The sequence below is a fragment of the Pleurodeles waltl genome, chromosome 4_1, assembly GCF_031143425.1.
Source record: "Pleurodeles waltl isolate 20211129_DDA chromosome 4_1, aPleWal1.hap1.20221129, whole genome shotgun sequence".
NCBI lineage: Eukaryota > Metazoa > Chordata > Amphibia > Caudata > Salamandridae > Pleurodeles > Pleurodeles waltl.
In genome coordinates, this window is record NC_090442.1 from 332,247,634 (window position 1) to 332,264,860 (window position 17,227).

Consider the following 17,227-nt stretch of genomic DNA (forward strand, 5'->3'; position numbering starts at 1 on the left):
TTTTAAATTCTAGATTTGAAAATGCCACTTTTAGAAAGTGGGCATTTTCTTTCCTAACCATTCTGTGCCTCTGCCTGTCTGTGGAATGACGTCTGGGTCAGGATGACAGTTGGGCTGTTTTTCCATTCACTCTAGAGAGCAAAAAAGGAGCTGAGGTGTGCCCTGCATCTCCTGACGGCCCATCACCAGGCTGATGGGTCTTCCTGAGCTAGAGTGGGAGGAGGAGCTGATACTTGCACCTGAATAGGGCTGTGCCTGTCCTCACACAAAGCAGTATCCAACCCCCTGGAGTGTGTCTGGGACCAAGGCGGGGAAAGGCAGGATCTTGTTCACTACAAAGACTTCTCTTTGAAGTTTGCCTGCTTTAAAGACAGAAATGGGTTTAAGTCCTGGACCTCTGACACCATATAGTTGGAAAATTTCTGGACTCAGGACATTCTGCCAGGAAGATGAGCTAAGAAAAACACCAGGATACCTTTACTCATCAGCTAAAAAAAGCGACATGTGCCCTGCCCCAGAAGTGACGTCATCAATGACTGAGAGCCCTCCCCAGAAATGACGTAGGTGTAGGTGGGGTCATGTGGGTTGCCATATCATATGAACAAGTGTTAGTCATGTGTCAGGGTCCTTCACATAGTGTCTAGGGCAATGGGATATGCAAAATGTTAGCCCTACCAGTGTGCACAGAGTCCAAGACGACATTCTTGGGCATGTTCACACTGTCACAGCCCTGTGACAGCTGTCTGGCTCATCAGATCAAGGGTCTGTGTGAATACTCAAACAACCTCCCTATTGCCGTCTAACCCAAAGGGGGCTGGTCAAATGTGGCTTTTAAAAAAAAGAAGTGTCTTTCGTTAGAACCAACTAGTCAGTTTTGAAATGAAACCCCTAAAACACCAATACTTGCTCCAAACGTCCCACGAGAGGGTTCAAACATGATTAGCAAATGTCAAAGTATAAAGTGAGCACAAAGGCTTACACATACAAATGTTGAAGCATCCCAATGCTGTGAAATGAAACCCTAACACAGGTGCTAGCTCCAAACTACCCACGAGGATGGCCAAATATGATTAGCAGATGCCATAGTATAAAGGGGCCACAAAGGCTTACACAAACAAAGGTTGAAGCAGACAGAGGCTGTCAAATGAAACCCTAACACAGGTGCTAGCTCCAAACTTCCCAAGAAAATTGTCAAACTTGATTAGCAGATGTCAAACTATAAAGTGACAACCCTGGGTGACACAATCAACAGTTGAAGCAACCTAATGCTATGAAATGAAACCCCAAACAAAAAACACATATTTCTGCACCCACCCCCTCCAAAAAGTAAGGCCTCTGCATAATTAGCATGCTGTAACAAGTATAAACCCCCCACCTCCCAAGGGATCATACACACAACCACATTCACAAGCCGCTTTGGAGTACTTATTTGAAGTTTGCGGAGAGCAGGGCTACCCACAAGACATCAAGGAGAAAAGTATGGCTCAGAAGAGCAGGGTGCAAAGTGTTGGTGAAAGCCATCTTCTACTTAAGGTAAACAGATATGGTTTATATTTACAATGTAGTTTTTAACTACCGCGGATTGGGTTTGTATTTATTGTGACTAATCATGCACCTCATTGATGGAGGTTTTGGGTGGCACCCCTGTATGTAACCCTAAGGCTTATACAGCTCCTTGAAGCTGTTTTTCAGGGTGTGTGGCACTGTAGGGTCAGAGCGGCCTAAATATGCTAAACAATTTACAAACAAAAAACAATGCTTTAATTTACTCACCCGAAAGGCGTCATTATTTGTAGGATGGCTGTCTGGGCCTTCAATGTTATTTTATGGTTGTAGGTGTGGCCGTAGTGAGGCATCTGTTGAGGGTTGTATTTGCCCCATTTGCCCTTTCTTTGTGCATTTAAAGCATTAACAGTAGTGCATGGTTGCCATTTGAGCTTTGTGCAAATAATGCAATCTTTACGGTTTGTTACTGGAATATACTTGGAAGATTAAGTAAATGTGAGTGTCTTTGCTTTTGCACTTGGGGGCATATTTTCATCTACTTTCTTTTTATCAGTGATGTATGTTACCTTCGGATAAAGTTAGCGCCTATCATTAAGATTGCATAATAGAAGCACCTGTAATTTACAGTGCTTGGGCGAGTAGGATGACGCTTGTTCGGCAGGTTAAGCTCCCTCAGTCAATATCTAACCACTGTAGCCCATCTTTTCTCTTGAGAGTTTACATCTCAATTAATGCACCTGCACTCTTGTTACTCTTCCATCACTGTCTTGTGTCTTTTTTTTGGGAATTGTGTTAGTCATGCAGCAACTCTGATGGTGGGGCAGTGAAAATGGGATTATTTTGTAATTAGCATGGCAGATTTAAATTAGTTTGCTAAATAGCAACATTTTCCTTTTTTGCAGATAGAGAAATGGAAGCACTTTAGTTATATGCAAGCCCCCTGGAATTCTAAGGCAGGAGAGGACCAAGTTATGCAGAAGGGTTGACCAATTTATGTGGCAATGAAAGTCCAGTTATGCATTTACAACACAAATAGCTCTAACTCTGCAAATGCTTGTTTTTTTGTAGTAAATGCCCAATGCAGAAAAGTAAGTGCCAGGGTCCAAAACTCTCCTCTGAAACATGTGATGGCTGTAATTAAACTATGCATACACAGAACCCTGAGACCTGGTAATCCTAAACTGTCTTGGGTCTTTCTTTAATACAATATACACCCAATCCCAACCCTCACTTCAGATACCGCTTGTAGTTTTCTGCTTTGTGGCCTCTGTGTAACAGATTTACCACTTTCTTTATATCTTCATAGTCTTTTTAATATGTGTGTTGTGCGTGCAGTAAATCTCTTAAACAGAAAAGTAAGAGTGGCACAGGGTCTATCCAGGATCATAATTTAAAACAGCCATTGAAGGAGACTTCTTGAGGGTCTTGTGTTCATATGCTTAACATTTCATGCAAAATACACAGTTGTAGTGCTGATCAAATAGTGTAAAAATGCCATGGTAATCAGTGCCCTTTATGTTTATATTTCATGTGTTTTACTTAACTGTGCAGTTTTCAGGTTGTTGTGTTATGGTTTTTAGCAGTGTATTACTCTTGACTAGTACATAATTAAAAATGAGTCGTTGTCAGGTGTTTATAAAATGTGGCACAAAATAAGTTATGGTCAAGAGCCGCCTATGATTGTTAGAGTTCTTTTCAAAGGCCACATTTGTCTCTTCTGTATGCAGGATCTCCCAAAGCTAATGTGGGCCCACAAGGAAACGGCCGCCTTTCAGCAAGGTACATTTATTTAGGGCTCGATAGTTCAGAGACAATAGTTAACCTACCAGTCTCAACAACACTGTATTTGTTACATTTTTATTTTCTAAAAATGTTTTGCTGTGCATGTCTGTTTTTTACAGGTTGTGACACCGAAGTACAGATAGTGGTTGAAGGGATACAGCAAATCCTAGAGGCTGCAGCAAGATACAGCTCTTGAAGGTAAATAACATGGACCCTACTGTAAACACTATGTAAGCATCATCTCTGACAATACAAAAACCCCATAAAGGCCTTATAGGTGCGGCCCTCCGAGAGCATGCCAAGTCTGTGTATTATGTTGTAAATGTGACATTTATTCCTTTTTTCTTTACAGATCCCCTGGAGGCATACAAGGACAGCATACCACCGCAAAAGGTAGAACTGCGAACTAAAAAGGTGGTCTAAAAAAGGAAGTCTTCAGTGCCTAAAGAAAGTCCTCCTACAAAGAAAGGGACACCGCAAAGGAACAAATCAGGTATGTTTTTGCAAAATGCAGAGTCAAAAGATTCCTAATGTCTTTTTCTCTCAAGCAGCTTGTTCCTTTAGCATATAGTAAGGGGGTATAAAAATGTAATAATACGTAATATGTATTTTTTTATGTTTACATCGTAGAGCCATCACAAAAGATCTCTGGAGGAGTCCTGTATAAGGCTAAGCAGACGTCAACGCCTCTAAAGGACTTCACTAAGACCCTTTAAAACACCCAGATGTCAACAGCCGATGAGAGCTGCACTTGCATCAGAACAAAACATGCAAGTCCTACACAAAACTAAGCCTTGAAGACATTCTTTCCTATATACACCACAGCCCTTTACAAGTAAAACCTATAACCAGTACATTAAACACTTCTACAGGAACTCCATTTGTGCCTGTGGCTGGAGACCCCAGAAGGTGCACACTTCCAGCAGCAGACACAGCAGCAGGGGCTGTGTAAAACCACTGAAGAGGATTTTAAGTTGTGTAAAAAAACAAAAGTGAATAGCATTTTCTCAACTTAAAGAATCGGAAGAAGAAGCTGGAGGTCCCGGAGCTACAAACAGTTCCTATAGATCTATCCTTTAAATATACCGTTACACCTCAGAAAGGTCCCCATAATACACAGGTCTCTAAATGTTCAATATCTGATGTGTCTAATGTAGATGTGCTCTCCAGAGGACCATCCCCAAAACTGTTTATACCTATCCAGCATAGTCTTTGGGACTCAAGGCTTGAAAATGATCACCCCATAGAAAACCCTTATTCTGCATGTTTAGGGCTTCTCAGGGCACTTACACGGGTGATGTAGAGTTCTGGAACACCAGCCACTGCCAAGCAGTGTGCCTTCTAGTGTAAACCCAGAGGGACCGCAATCACCTGATCAGCAATCACCTGTTTGCAGTCTCTACTCTTTACAGCTTTGCGGCCCTGAGCTATTACTACCAGCATTTAAATTCCCCATATCTGATATCACCGATTACATCCTCAGGAGTGTACAATCCCACCAGCCCCCCATCAAGTGTAAATCTACTATCACCCACCTCAACATACTCGGACAGTAGTACAGGAGGGAGCAGGTTTCAAACAGCTTCAGATTGGGGCTGATGATGGTAACCAGATAACTATACTAGCTGCGCTTTATGGTAATATACACCCCACCACAACTGTAGCAGCTAATGCCCCAGAATATGATGTTTTGGACCAAAAAGCTGTACTAGGGATGAATATCAAGGACATACAACAGGATGTCAGCAAGCTAAAATCCAAGTAGAACTCTAAAGCCCTCATTTAAACCTGGCGGTAAAGTCCGCCGACCACCGAGCCGATGGCCGCCAACATACAGTGTCCGTTGCGGAAATCCGCTACGGGTATTATGGCCCACACTTAGAAATCCTCCACAAACAGACACCCACACAAGTCCGCCACACCAAAGGTCAGTGATAAATTGGCGGTACCAAAACCCACACCGTCACGCCAACAGGAATACGCCCACAGTATCACGACCCACGAATCAACACAGCGGTCTTTCAACTGTGGTAAACCATTGGTGGTACACACCGCTGCGCTCAAAATACACACACATTAACAAAACACAACCACATTGGACAATTCAAAATACACACACCTGATACACACACACACCACACCCAATCCAATATAAAACACCCACCCACATTACCCACAACCCCTTACAATGAAACATTTGGAAGAAGCAGAGAGACAGAAAAGTAAAGACAACACCAACATCCAGAGGCACACAACACTATCACTCATACACCATCCAACCACATCACACTACACAATCCAACACATCACCCCACACATCACCTCACACATCACTCACACCACATCATGGCACCTCAAAGACACCCCAGGTTTTCTGAGGAGGAGCTCACGGTCATGGTGGAGGAAATCATCCGGGTAGAGCCACAGCTATTCGGATCACAGGTGCAGCAGACATCCATTGCTAGGAAGATGGAGATATAGCGGAGAATTGTCGACAGGGTCAATGCAGTGGGACAGCATCCAAGAACACAGGATGACATCAGGAAGAGGTGGAACGACCTACGGGGGAAGGTACGTTCCATGGTATCCAGACACCAGGTAGCCATACAGAGGACTGGCGGTGGAACCCCACCTCCTCCCCCACAACTAACATGGGAGGAGCAAGTCTTGGCAATAATGCATCCTGAGGGCCTTGCAGGAGTAGCAGGAGGACTGGACTCTGGTAAGTCAAATCTTTACTACTATATCCCCCACCCTACCTGCATGCCACCACAAACTCCTACCCCTACCCTCACATTCATCACTTCACCACCCCACATATACCCCACTATCACAACCCACACATCCCAATACCAAGCCCTGCATGTTACACCAATGCATGGACACCCATCACCAAAGCATGTCCAAGGGAAAGACTCATCCAGGGCACACAATCACCACTCACACAAGGGCCAAGGCGATATTGCAAGCACAGTAGTGGAGGGAAACACACCCATTGCACAAGATAGCACACACAGATACAATAACAATGCATTTACACCCCAAGAGGACCCCTACAAAACATCACTGGACAGGAGGTGCCAGCCATATCCAGTCCCCCCACAGAAGAGGCCCACAGTGACAACAGCAGCTCTGCACGCCTGGATCAAGATGACCAGCCTGGCCCATCAGGGACCTCTGGACAGTCTGTTCCCCTGCCACAGTACCAAACCACCACAGAACCTCCCCTCTCAGGAAACACCACCACAGCACCCATCCAGCGGGCCCATGCTACTGTCTCCAGGATACGTCAATCAGCAGTCTGTCCACCACTACAGGGACCCCAGGCAACCCCACAAACACAGGACAATCAGGGAACTGGGAACCGACCCTCCATGAGGCACTCTCCAACATCTTAGGAACATACCACCATTCCCAGGAGACCATGGGCACGGTACTGGCCACGTTTCAGGAGACCCAGTGGCTGCAGGAGGGACAGTACCTTGGGATCAGGGAGGGCTTGAAGTCCATTAACACCACCTTGGTAACCATTGCAGGGGTGCTGGCAGACATGGCCAACACCATGAGGGAGACAGCAGCATACCATGGCCCCTGACACCACCCCCAAACGATGAACAGCCTTCCACGTCTGCCGTCGCTAGTGGACAGGAGGTCCCACCACAGGACCAACAGGCCACCAGCACCCCACCCCCTGAAGGAGAACCACCCCGCAAACGGTCCCTGGGATCCAGGCAGAAGACAGAGAACATTGCCAAGACCCCCGCCAAGAAATAAGACTCTCCTGATTGTCACCCTTCTGTCCCACTCTGTCATCCTGTCCACCTTCAACTGCCATTGTTCCACTAACTATGCCCCCTTGGACAATGCACTTGTGATACCAAGAGACTGGACTCTATCCTTGACATTCCTCCACCATCACCCCACCCCCTTCCACATACCCTTATACATTAACACCCTTGAATCACAAAACAATCTGGAATCAGTCTGTACTTTCACAAATGTATAATTACAAGTTCTTCGACAAATATCAATGTTAATTTGCACATCCCAATGTATGACAGTTGTTGGGCAGCAGTAAACATAGCAGAAGGCAGAATGAGGTACCCAGATCTGTGAAATGGAAAGCCAAAGTGAACTGTCAGTGTCCATGCACAGAGAATAAGAGGCTGACTTATACAATGTCCAACAGTAGTCAGATATGAGATGAGCAGTGCCAGTCTTTTACCTGTGTCTCACTGGAAGTACTGCATGATGATGTTGTTTTGGTTGTCAATATCTTCTTCCTCTGCCTCCTCTTCCTCACTATCCACAGGCTCCACAGCTGCCACAATACCATAATCAGGCCCATCCTCCTGCAGAAAAGGCACCTGGAGTTGCAAAGCCAGGTTGTGCAACATGCAGCATGCCTTGATTATCTGGAACACCTTTTTCGGTGAGTAGTATAGGGAGCCACCTGTTAGATGGAGGCACCGGAATCTGGCCTTCAGGAGGCCACACGTCCGCTCAATAATACGCCTAGTTCGCCCATGTGCCTCATTGTAGCGTTCCTCTGCCCTTGTTCTGGCATTCCACACTGGGGTCAGTAGCCATGAGAGGCTGGGGTAACCAGAGCCACCTGCAAATGTCGAGGGAAATCTGTTAGACACACACTAACCCTTAGGTACTACCCCATACACAGACACCTATTCAAACTGTGTGGGGACCTTGGGCTCATATATTAGCCACACCCGGTGCCTCTGGAGTTGGCCCATCACATAAGGGATGCTGCTATTCCTCAATATGTAGGCATCATGCACAGAGCCAGGATACTTGGCATTCACATGGGAGATGTCCTGGTCTGCCAAACACACCATCTGCACATTCATAGAATGGTAACTTTTTCAATTTCTGTACACCTGTTCATTTCTGTGGGGGGTACAAATGCCACATGTGTACCATCAATGGCACCAATGATGTTGGGGATATTTCCCAGGGCATAGAAGTCAGCTTTCACTGTGGCAAAATCCTCCTCCTCGGGGAACACGATGTAGCTGCGCATGCGTTTCAGCAGGGCAGACAACACTCTGGTCAACACGTTGGAGAACATTGGCTGAGACATCCCTGATGCCATGGCCACTGTTGTTTGAAAGGAGCCACCTGCCAGGAAATGGAGCACTGACAGGACCTGCACTAAAGGGGGGATTCCTGTGGGATGGTGGAGAGCTGACATCAGGTCAGGCTCCAATTGGGCACACAGTTCTTGGATTGTGGCACGATCAAGTCTGTAGGTGATAATTAAGTGTCTGTCTTCCATTGTCGACAGGTCAACCAGGGGTCTGTTCACCGGAGTATGATGCCATCTCATCATCTGCCCCAGCGGATGTGCCCTATGGAGGAGAATGGTGAGCAGAGGGCCATGTACCATATAGGTTGCACAAGTGTTTTTGCTGTAATGTGAGTGAATCCGTGTGTGGCGTTGTCTGTCCGTATTACTGCCCAAATGTGCTGTGACACATTTAGGTGCCATGCCATGTGCCACCCTGAAATGGCGGCTGCCTGAACAAGGGGAAATTAGGTAACTGCGCTCGCATTGTGTAGCGTCGCAGTAGGCGGTCGAAGACCGCCGCACAATTTAGCATTGGTTATCATTGGGGCCTATGGGTTCCAGGAGCCAATGATGATGTACGCTGGCGGTGACGGTACACACCGCTGCGGACGTGACCACCATTTCCCATCTGTTCACTCACTTGATACGTGACCTTCAACAGGAGAGGACCTACACTGCAAGTGCTGCTGTGACCTCAGTCTGGAAGCGACAATGGCTCATTTGTCTGGGGAAAGGGCCCCTGCCTTCACTTCGGAGGAGTTGGAGAGACTAGTGGATGGGGTCCTCCCCCAGTACACGCTACTCTACGGTCCTCCAGACAAACAGGTGAGTACACTGTGAGCATGATGCGTGGGCCATGAATGTATGGAGTGGTGTGGATGGAAGATACATGTGGGGGTGGGGGCTGAGGCCTGCATGTGAGGATGGTGAGTGTATTTGTGTCAGGGCATGGGTGGGAACTGGTGGGCAATGAGTAGGACGACCTGGACGGGGGAGTAATTTCCTTTCATCCCATACCTTTCCTCTAGGTCAGCGCCCACCAGAAGAAGGGTATTTGGCGTGCCCTCGCCAAGGAAGTGCAGGACCTGGGGGTCCATCATAGACGGAGCACCCACTGCCGTAAGAGATGGGAGGCCATCCCCAGCTGGGCCTCCATGGTCTTGCTATAGCGGCGCAGGTCCTCCCAACGTGGAAGGGGTGCCCGTCGCACCATGACCCCCCTGATGTTCCAGGTCCTGGCGCTGGCATAGCTGGAGTTGGATGGGCGCTTGAGGGCATCACAGCATCCACAAGGGGGTGAGTACAGTCTCATTCAGCTGACTCTGCGTGCTTTACGAGGTGTCTGGGTGGGGGATGTGGGCTGTGGGTTCCCCTAGGCAGGGTGAACTTGGTAGGGTAGGTCCCTTGTTAGGCAGGCTCTGTGGCACTCCAATCCCACTAGTGGTAGTAGGCATCTACAACTAGTCAGCCTTCTGTGGGTTCCAGGTGCACAGCAAATGGTGTTAGGCATAGTCCCCCATGGGCAGGTGATTTTCCTACTAACTGCTAGTGCATGGCCTAGTGCATAGGGCTGCACCCTGTGTGTTGTGTCCGCCAACGGTAGTGGTGTTCCTGGCATTGACCATGTGTCTCCTCTGTCTTTCCCCCCTTCTTGTTTTGTCACCCTGTCCTTGTGTGCATTAGCATAATATGGCAGAGGAGCAGAGGCACCGGAGCAAGCTGCATCCCACATGGCCCAGGAGGGTGAATCCACCGACGGTGAAGGCACCAGTGGGACGGAAGGTGAGGGGAGCTCCACGACGGGGACAGGAGGAGACAACAGCGACAGTGACTCCTTTGCGGTGGCGGGCATCTCTGTGCCCACCGCAACAGGTACAGCCGCTACCTTCCTACCAGCACCACCCTCCCAGCAGCCCCTCAGCGTGTTTCCCGTGCCCGCTCACCCAGGAGGGTGGGCATCTCCTTCGCCCCAGGCACCACTGTTGGGCAGTCAACCATTCTGAATGCCATCCAGGGTGTCGAGAGGCATTCACAGCAAACAAATGCATACCTGGAGGGCATTCATTCTGGCATGGCGGCCCAACAGAGAGCATTTCAGGCTCTGGCCTTAGCACTGATGGCAGCCATTGTTCCTGTGTCCAGCCCCCCTCTCCAACTTCCACTACCCAGACCCAATCCCCTCTACCTCAGTCTGTCCCGAGCACACCATCAGACCAGCATGCACACACAACACACAAAAGTGGCTCAGGCAAACATAAGCACCACACATCCCACAGGCACTCACACAAGCAACATCCCCATGCAGACACACCAACATCCACTGCCTCCACTGTGTCCCCCTCCTCCACGTCCTCCACCTCCCTCCCAGTCTCGTCTCCACTCACACCTGCATGCACTACATCCTCAGCCACTACCTCCATCACCAGCAAGCCCATCACTACACACCACTCACGTGCCATCACCACCTCCACTACCATTTGCACGTCCCCTGTGTCCTCTCCCAGTGTGTCTGTGAGCTCTCTTCCCAAAGTACACAAACGCCGGCACACACCCACTCAGCCATCCACCTCATAACAGCCTCCAACCCATGCACCTTCACCCAAACTCAGCAGACTTACACCTCCTACAACCACTACCTCTTCCTCCACTCCCAAAGCCCCTCCATCTTCCTGTCCAAGTGTGTCCAAAGAAATTTACCTAGCTAACATGGAGCTCTTCCCTACACCTCCCCCCGTCCTTCTCCTACAGCCAGGATGTCTAGATCGCAGCCCAGCACCTCAGTCACCAAATCTGCATCTGCTGTGGTCCCTGCTACTCCAGTATGGTCAAAGGGGACACACGTCAAAGTTGCCAGTGTGTCACCGACAGAAAAGAAGGACCACCCTATTCCACCACCTGCAAAGCTCAAAAAGGGACTGGCTTCAAGCAGGGGACAGTCACACCACCCACCCAGCAAGGCCTTGCACAAACTCAGAGTAGACAGTGCCAAGGTCCCTGCAGCGGCTGTCAAGATGGGGAAGGGCCACAAGCCAAAGGGCACATCACCTCTGGGCACAATTTCACCTGGGGAGGGGCTGGTGACCACTAAATCATCAGGGATGGCAGCCACATGCACCCCAGTCACCACTGCCGCTCTGACCGCCACCTGCCCCGCCACCTGCACCGCCGCTGCCACAAGTCATTCTCCAGCATCCTCCCCAAGGATCAGCCATCTGAGGCTGCCGAAGATGGTCTGGTGTCTCCATCCACCCCAACAGTCACTTGTACCACGGCCAGCACTGGCAGCATCTCCGTCACAGCCACCACCGCCTGCACCACCATCAGCTCTGACACGTGCACAGCCGATGCCACTCCGTCTGAGGTCAGCCCCATTCCCAGTGTGCAGCCGTCAGAGTCTGCAGGTGACGTCCTGGACCCTGGACACGCCACTTGAGACACTACCTCCAGCACTGACACGAACCAACAATTGTCAGCCTAAGTCGCCGCAGGATGGAGTGTGGGTCTGCCTCCATGGAGTATCATGCTACCTATTCCGGGTACATTGCATGGCTGTGACACCCAGGTGAGACAGTCAACATGCCACACCCCAGGTGCTGCATCCCTGGGCACAAAGCCCCCTCCAGAACCAGTGAAGAAAGGCATCCACTAACCCAGTCCTTGGCTGGATGAAGCACTCTGGGCACAAAGCCCCCTCCAGAACCAGTGGAGAAAAACATCCACTAACCCAGTCCTTGGCAGGACGAAGCACTCTGGGCACACAGCCTCCTCCAGAACCAGTGGAGAAAAACATCCACTAACCCAGTCCTTGGCAGGATGAAGCACTCTGGGCACAAAGCCCCCTCAAGAACCAGTGGAGAAAGGCATCCACTAACCCAGTCCTTGGCAGGATGAAGCACTCTGGGCACAAAGCCCCTCCAGACCAGTGGAGAAAAACATCCACTAACCCAGTCCTTGGCAGGATAAAGCACTCTGGGTACAAAGCCCCCTCCAGAAACAGTGGAAGATGCCACCCACTAGAGAGATTGTGGCTTTGCACTCCCCAGGACCAAGCAGTGGGCAAACCACCCACTAGAGAGACTGTGGTTTTGCACTCCCATGACCAAGCAGTGGGCATGGAGCCCCCTTGAGGAGCAGTGGCTTCGTACCATCACCCGGCTGAGGTGCCCCCCTACCCTTTCCCCTGAGGTGCCTGTTTTTTTTATCAACCTGAAGCCCCTGCAGTGTTCTCTCCATTTTAAGGCAGGTGTCATGTGTGGGCTTCGCCCATGCTTTTTGGGACTACTGGTCCACGGACATTTAATGGGACAGTGTACGGACTTGTTTACTTGCTGTAAATATTAGTGTATACTGATTAGTTACTGTTCTCTTCGGCTATCTGATTGTTCGAATATTACACTCGTTAAACTCATTTTGTTTTGTCCTTGCGTTCTTCCAGGGGGTGACAGGGTGTATCTGTGATGTTATTGGATATGTGTGTGTGTGTTGTTGTGGGTGGGGGTGTTGCGTTTTGCGTGTGTGTGTCACTCTCTTTTCCCTCCTCTCCTCTCCTGTGAGCTATGTGCAGTAGTCACCGTGGTCGTTGCTGCCGCCGTTCGTACACCTGGTAGATGAGAAGATACACCAACATTGGTAACACCTGTAGTTCGGGCTCCATGGCGTCCTGGTTCCTCGTTGAGTGTCGTGAGGTGAGTGGTTTCCCTTCCATAGACTGTTTCCGCCGTGCTTTTGATTGCGTTGGTACCACCCCGGAAAAGCTGGCGGATTGGTGCCTTGTAATAGTGTGGGCGGTACATTGTGTTCCGCCTGTCTTTTGGCAGTTACCGCTGTGGTGTTTGTTGCTACTGCGTGGCAGTCGGAGTGTTAAAGTGGCTGTCAGTGTTGGTGGTTTCCGCCATGGTCGTGATTCAATTTTTTGGGCCGCCCGCCTGTTAGCGGTATTACCGCCGCTTTATCACCGACCACCATGGTTGTAATGAGGGCCTAAGACCTTAAAACTGAGGAAGGCAGGAACAAGAACAGAGGGAGATAATTCAGAGGGTGGAAAGGTGTAGAAGAGAGGTATTACAAGCTTGTGAATTAGTCGCTGCAGACATAGGTGTTATACCAGCATGACTAGGCCTACAGTGCTCCCTTAAGATTGACAGTTCCACATTTATTCATAAAACTGTCCAGAGGTCAAAATTTAAAAAGAAGGTCCAGGATGTACTTTTTTTTTTTTTCAATTCTGTTTATTGAGTATTGAGCAACAAGCAGGAAACATTAAGCAGAAAACATGAAGCATTAAACATAAAAAATTCTGGGGTATCATATATACTCGGTCACGGAGATAGTCCAGGATATACTTACTAAAGCCCTTCGGTTCTTACGAGTTCTCAAGAACAAAAAGCAGCTAGAACCCCTCAACCAAGGCCTAAAAGTTCCAAACACATTTACAGAGCCATGTAAATCAGCTCCTGTTGGGCCTCAACATAAATTTAGGAGAGAACATCATGAGCTTCAGGCGTTTCAGGCGCTTATGGGGTAAAGTTGAAAGACTCGAATATCCTGAACACCCAGAAGGTCCTGCTGCTGGGTCTGCAGTAGGGTAAGCTGCAAGGGCACCGCTTGCAAATACAACTGCGACCGTTAAAATAGGCTGTGGGAGATTGCCTAGAAATGGGAAGGCCTGTAAGAAACAAATGTGGACTAATAACGCTAAGCAACGTGGGCGTTTCAGAAGTAAATTGAAGAAAGACAGAATATGTGCTGCAAGAAGGCTAAAAAATATGGCTGCTCAGAACCAAAGTCAACCATCCCAAAATTATTCACCTGAGAGCTCACCATTCAACACCAATCCCGAATCTGAGGATTCAGACCCTGTGTTTTTAGAGCGCATTAGAGGCATACTGTAGAGATTTAAAGCTACAGAACATTACGAAGAATTCAGGTTTTTTAACCTAGAGCACAAAATCTCCTGAGCAAGGGGTTTTAGCTATCCTCCAGGCCATACAAACACTAATAGAGCAGTTGTTACATGCTGTGGATCCTAATGATTTCTTCAAACCACGCTTCCAGGGGCAGCGCATTGACAGTGCCTTGTTCACCAGACAAATGCCCCACGATGTGTTTGACGCTTTGGAATTTCTAGAAAACCTCTCTAATCCTTTACAGAGTAATGCAGAAATAGTAGAATATGAGACCTTCAGAGTCGTCGCCCTTGTTGTTTGGGCTGTGAGGGGTCTGTTTTGAGATCTTTAAAGAGTATCCTGTACAGTAAAATCATTGGAAAGAAACAACGTTGGTTGCTCTGCTTTAACAATGGAGCATCCAACCTGTGTCTGGCGGCTAGCATCGCCGGATTACTGCTGGATCGTAGCACCCCTGACAAGGATATTATGTCTAGAGTGGCTAAAGCCCATGTATTGCTTGAAATACTGCACAGCAGACTAGATGGGTTTGGGGACCTAAGGCTTTTTAAGAACTACTTTGCTGTTACGGTGAAAGTTCTTTACCACACCGGATCTTGGAAGTACTTCACAACCGGGGAGTGTGTGAAAAACAAGACCGTTTATGTTCTCCATCATGAAAATCACTTTCATGGCATCCTGAACCTGAAGGGTTCTCTAGGAGCTAAGTATGTGTGCTCCCATTGTGACCACATCTACAAGTCTCAGGTGGTCATTACAACCCTGGCAGTCGGTGTTAAAGTGGCGGTAAGACCGCCAACAGGCCAGCAGCAAAAAAAATTGGAATCACGACCGTGGCGGAAACCGCCAACAAAGACAGCCACTTTAATACTCCGACCGCCACGGCGGTACAAACAAACAGCACGGCAGTCACTGCCAACAGACAGGCGGAAGACAATGTACCGCCCACAGTATCATGACAGGCCAATCCGCCACCTTTTCCGGGGCGGATTCACTGCGGATAAAAACAAGCAGAAACAGGAATTTCTAAGGGAAAACGCTCACCTCTACACACTCCACGAGGAACGAGGACATCATGGACCCGGAACTCCAAATCCTACCTGCGATAGTCTTCCTGCTCCTGTACCTTCTACTGCACCTACGACATAGGAGAGGGGGGAGGGAAAAAACAGGGACACACACGCAACACCCCCACCCTCACCCACTACAACACACACACTAATACATATCTATACATCATAGTTACACCCCCTAAACCCCCCGGAAGAATGCAAAGACCAAAGAAAATGATTGTAACCATTGTAATCTATTAAAATACAGTATTATAAAATATATATATACACTATAAACAAATATATACACCAATAATACAAGTCCAGGTATTGCACCATTTATAGTCCGTGGACCACTGGGCCCAAAATGCATGGGCGAGGCCCACACTCGATACCAGATCAAAACAGAGAGAACACTGCAGGGGCATCAGTTAGAAATACAACAGGCACCTCAGGGGGAAGGGAAGGGGGGGCACCTCAGCCGGATGAGTGCATGACGCCAGATCCACGAGGGGGCTCAATGCCCACTGTTCAATCCTGGGGAGTGCAAAGCCACAGTCTCTCAAGTCTCTACAGTGGGTGGGTTGCCCACTGCCATATCCTGGGGAGTGCAAAGCCACAGTCTCTCAAGTCTCTACAGTGGGTGGTTTGCCCACTGCCATATCCTGTGGAGTGCAAAGCCACAGTCTCTCAAGTCTCTACAGTGGGTGGTTTGGCCACTGTTCCATCCTGGGGAGTGCAAAGCCACAGTCTCTCAAGTTGATAACAGTCTCCACTGGTTCTGGAGGGGGACTGGTGCCCAGAGTGCTTCATCCTGTGAAGGACAGAGGTAGTGGATGCCAACTGGTGCCCCGAGTGCTTCATCCTGTGAAGGACAGACGGAGTGGATGCATGTCTCCACTGGTTCTGGAGGGGGACTGGTGCCCAGAGTGCTTCATCCTGTGAAGGACAGACAGAGTGGATGCATGTTGCCACTGGTTCTTGGGGGGGGACTGGTGCCCAGAGTGCTTCATCCTGTGAAGGACAGAGGTAGTGGATGCATGTCTCCACTGGTTCTGGAGGGGAACTGGTGCCCAGAGTGCTTCATCCTGTGAAGGACAGAGGTAGTGGATGCATGTCTCCACTGGTTCTGGAGGGGGACTGGTGCCCAGAGTGCTTCATCCTGTGAAGGACAGACTGAGTGGATGCATGTCTCCACTGGTTCTGGAGGGGGACTGGTGCCCAGAGTGCATCACTCACCCCGTGACGGTCCCAGTTACGTCAGTGCCCCTGCCGCTCATAGGCCAGCGGTGCCCTGTTCAGCGGTGCTTGAGTTGGCGGTGCCCTGTTCAGCGGTGCTTGAGTTGGCGGTGCCCTGTTCAGCGGTGCTTGAGTTGGCGGTGCCCTGTTCAGCGGTGCTTGAGTTGGCGGTGCCCTGTTCAGCGGGGCTTGTGCTGGCGGTGCCCTGTTCAGCGGGGCTTGTGCTGGCGGTGCCCTGTTCAGCGGGGCTTGTGCTGGCGGTCCTTCGTGGCCCAGCGGGGCTTGTGCTGGCGGTCCTTCGTGGCCCAGCGGGGCTTGTGCTGGCGGTCCTTCGTGGCCCAACAGGGCTGGCGGTGTCCTCCTGGGCAGCTGGGCTGGGGCTGGCGGTGCCCTCCTGGGCAGCTGGGCTGGGGCTGGCGGTGCCCTCCTGGGCAGCTGGGCTGGGGCTGGCGGTGCCCTCCTGGGCAGCTGGGCTGGGGCTGGCGGTGCCCTCCTGGGCAGCTGGGCTGGGGCTGGCGGTGCCCTCCTGGGCAGCTGGGCTGGGGCTGGCGGTGCCCTCCTGGGCAGCTGGGCTGGGGCTGGCGGTGCCCTCCTGGGCAGCTGGGCTGGGGCTGGCGGTGCCCTCCTGGGCAGCTGGGCTGGGGCTGGCGGTGCCC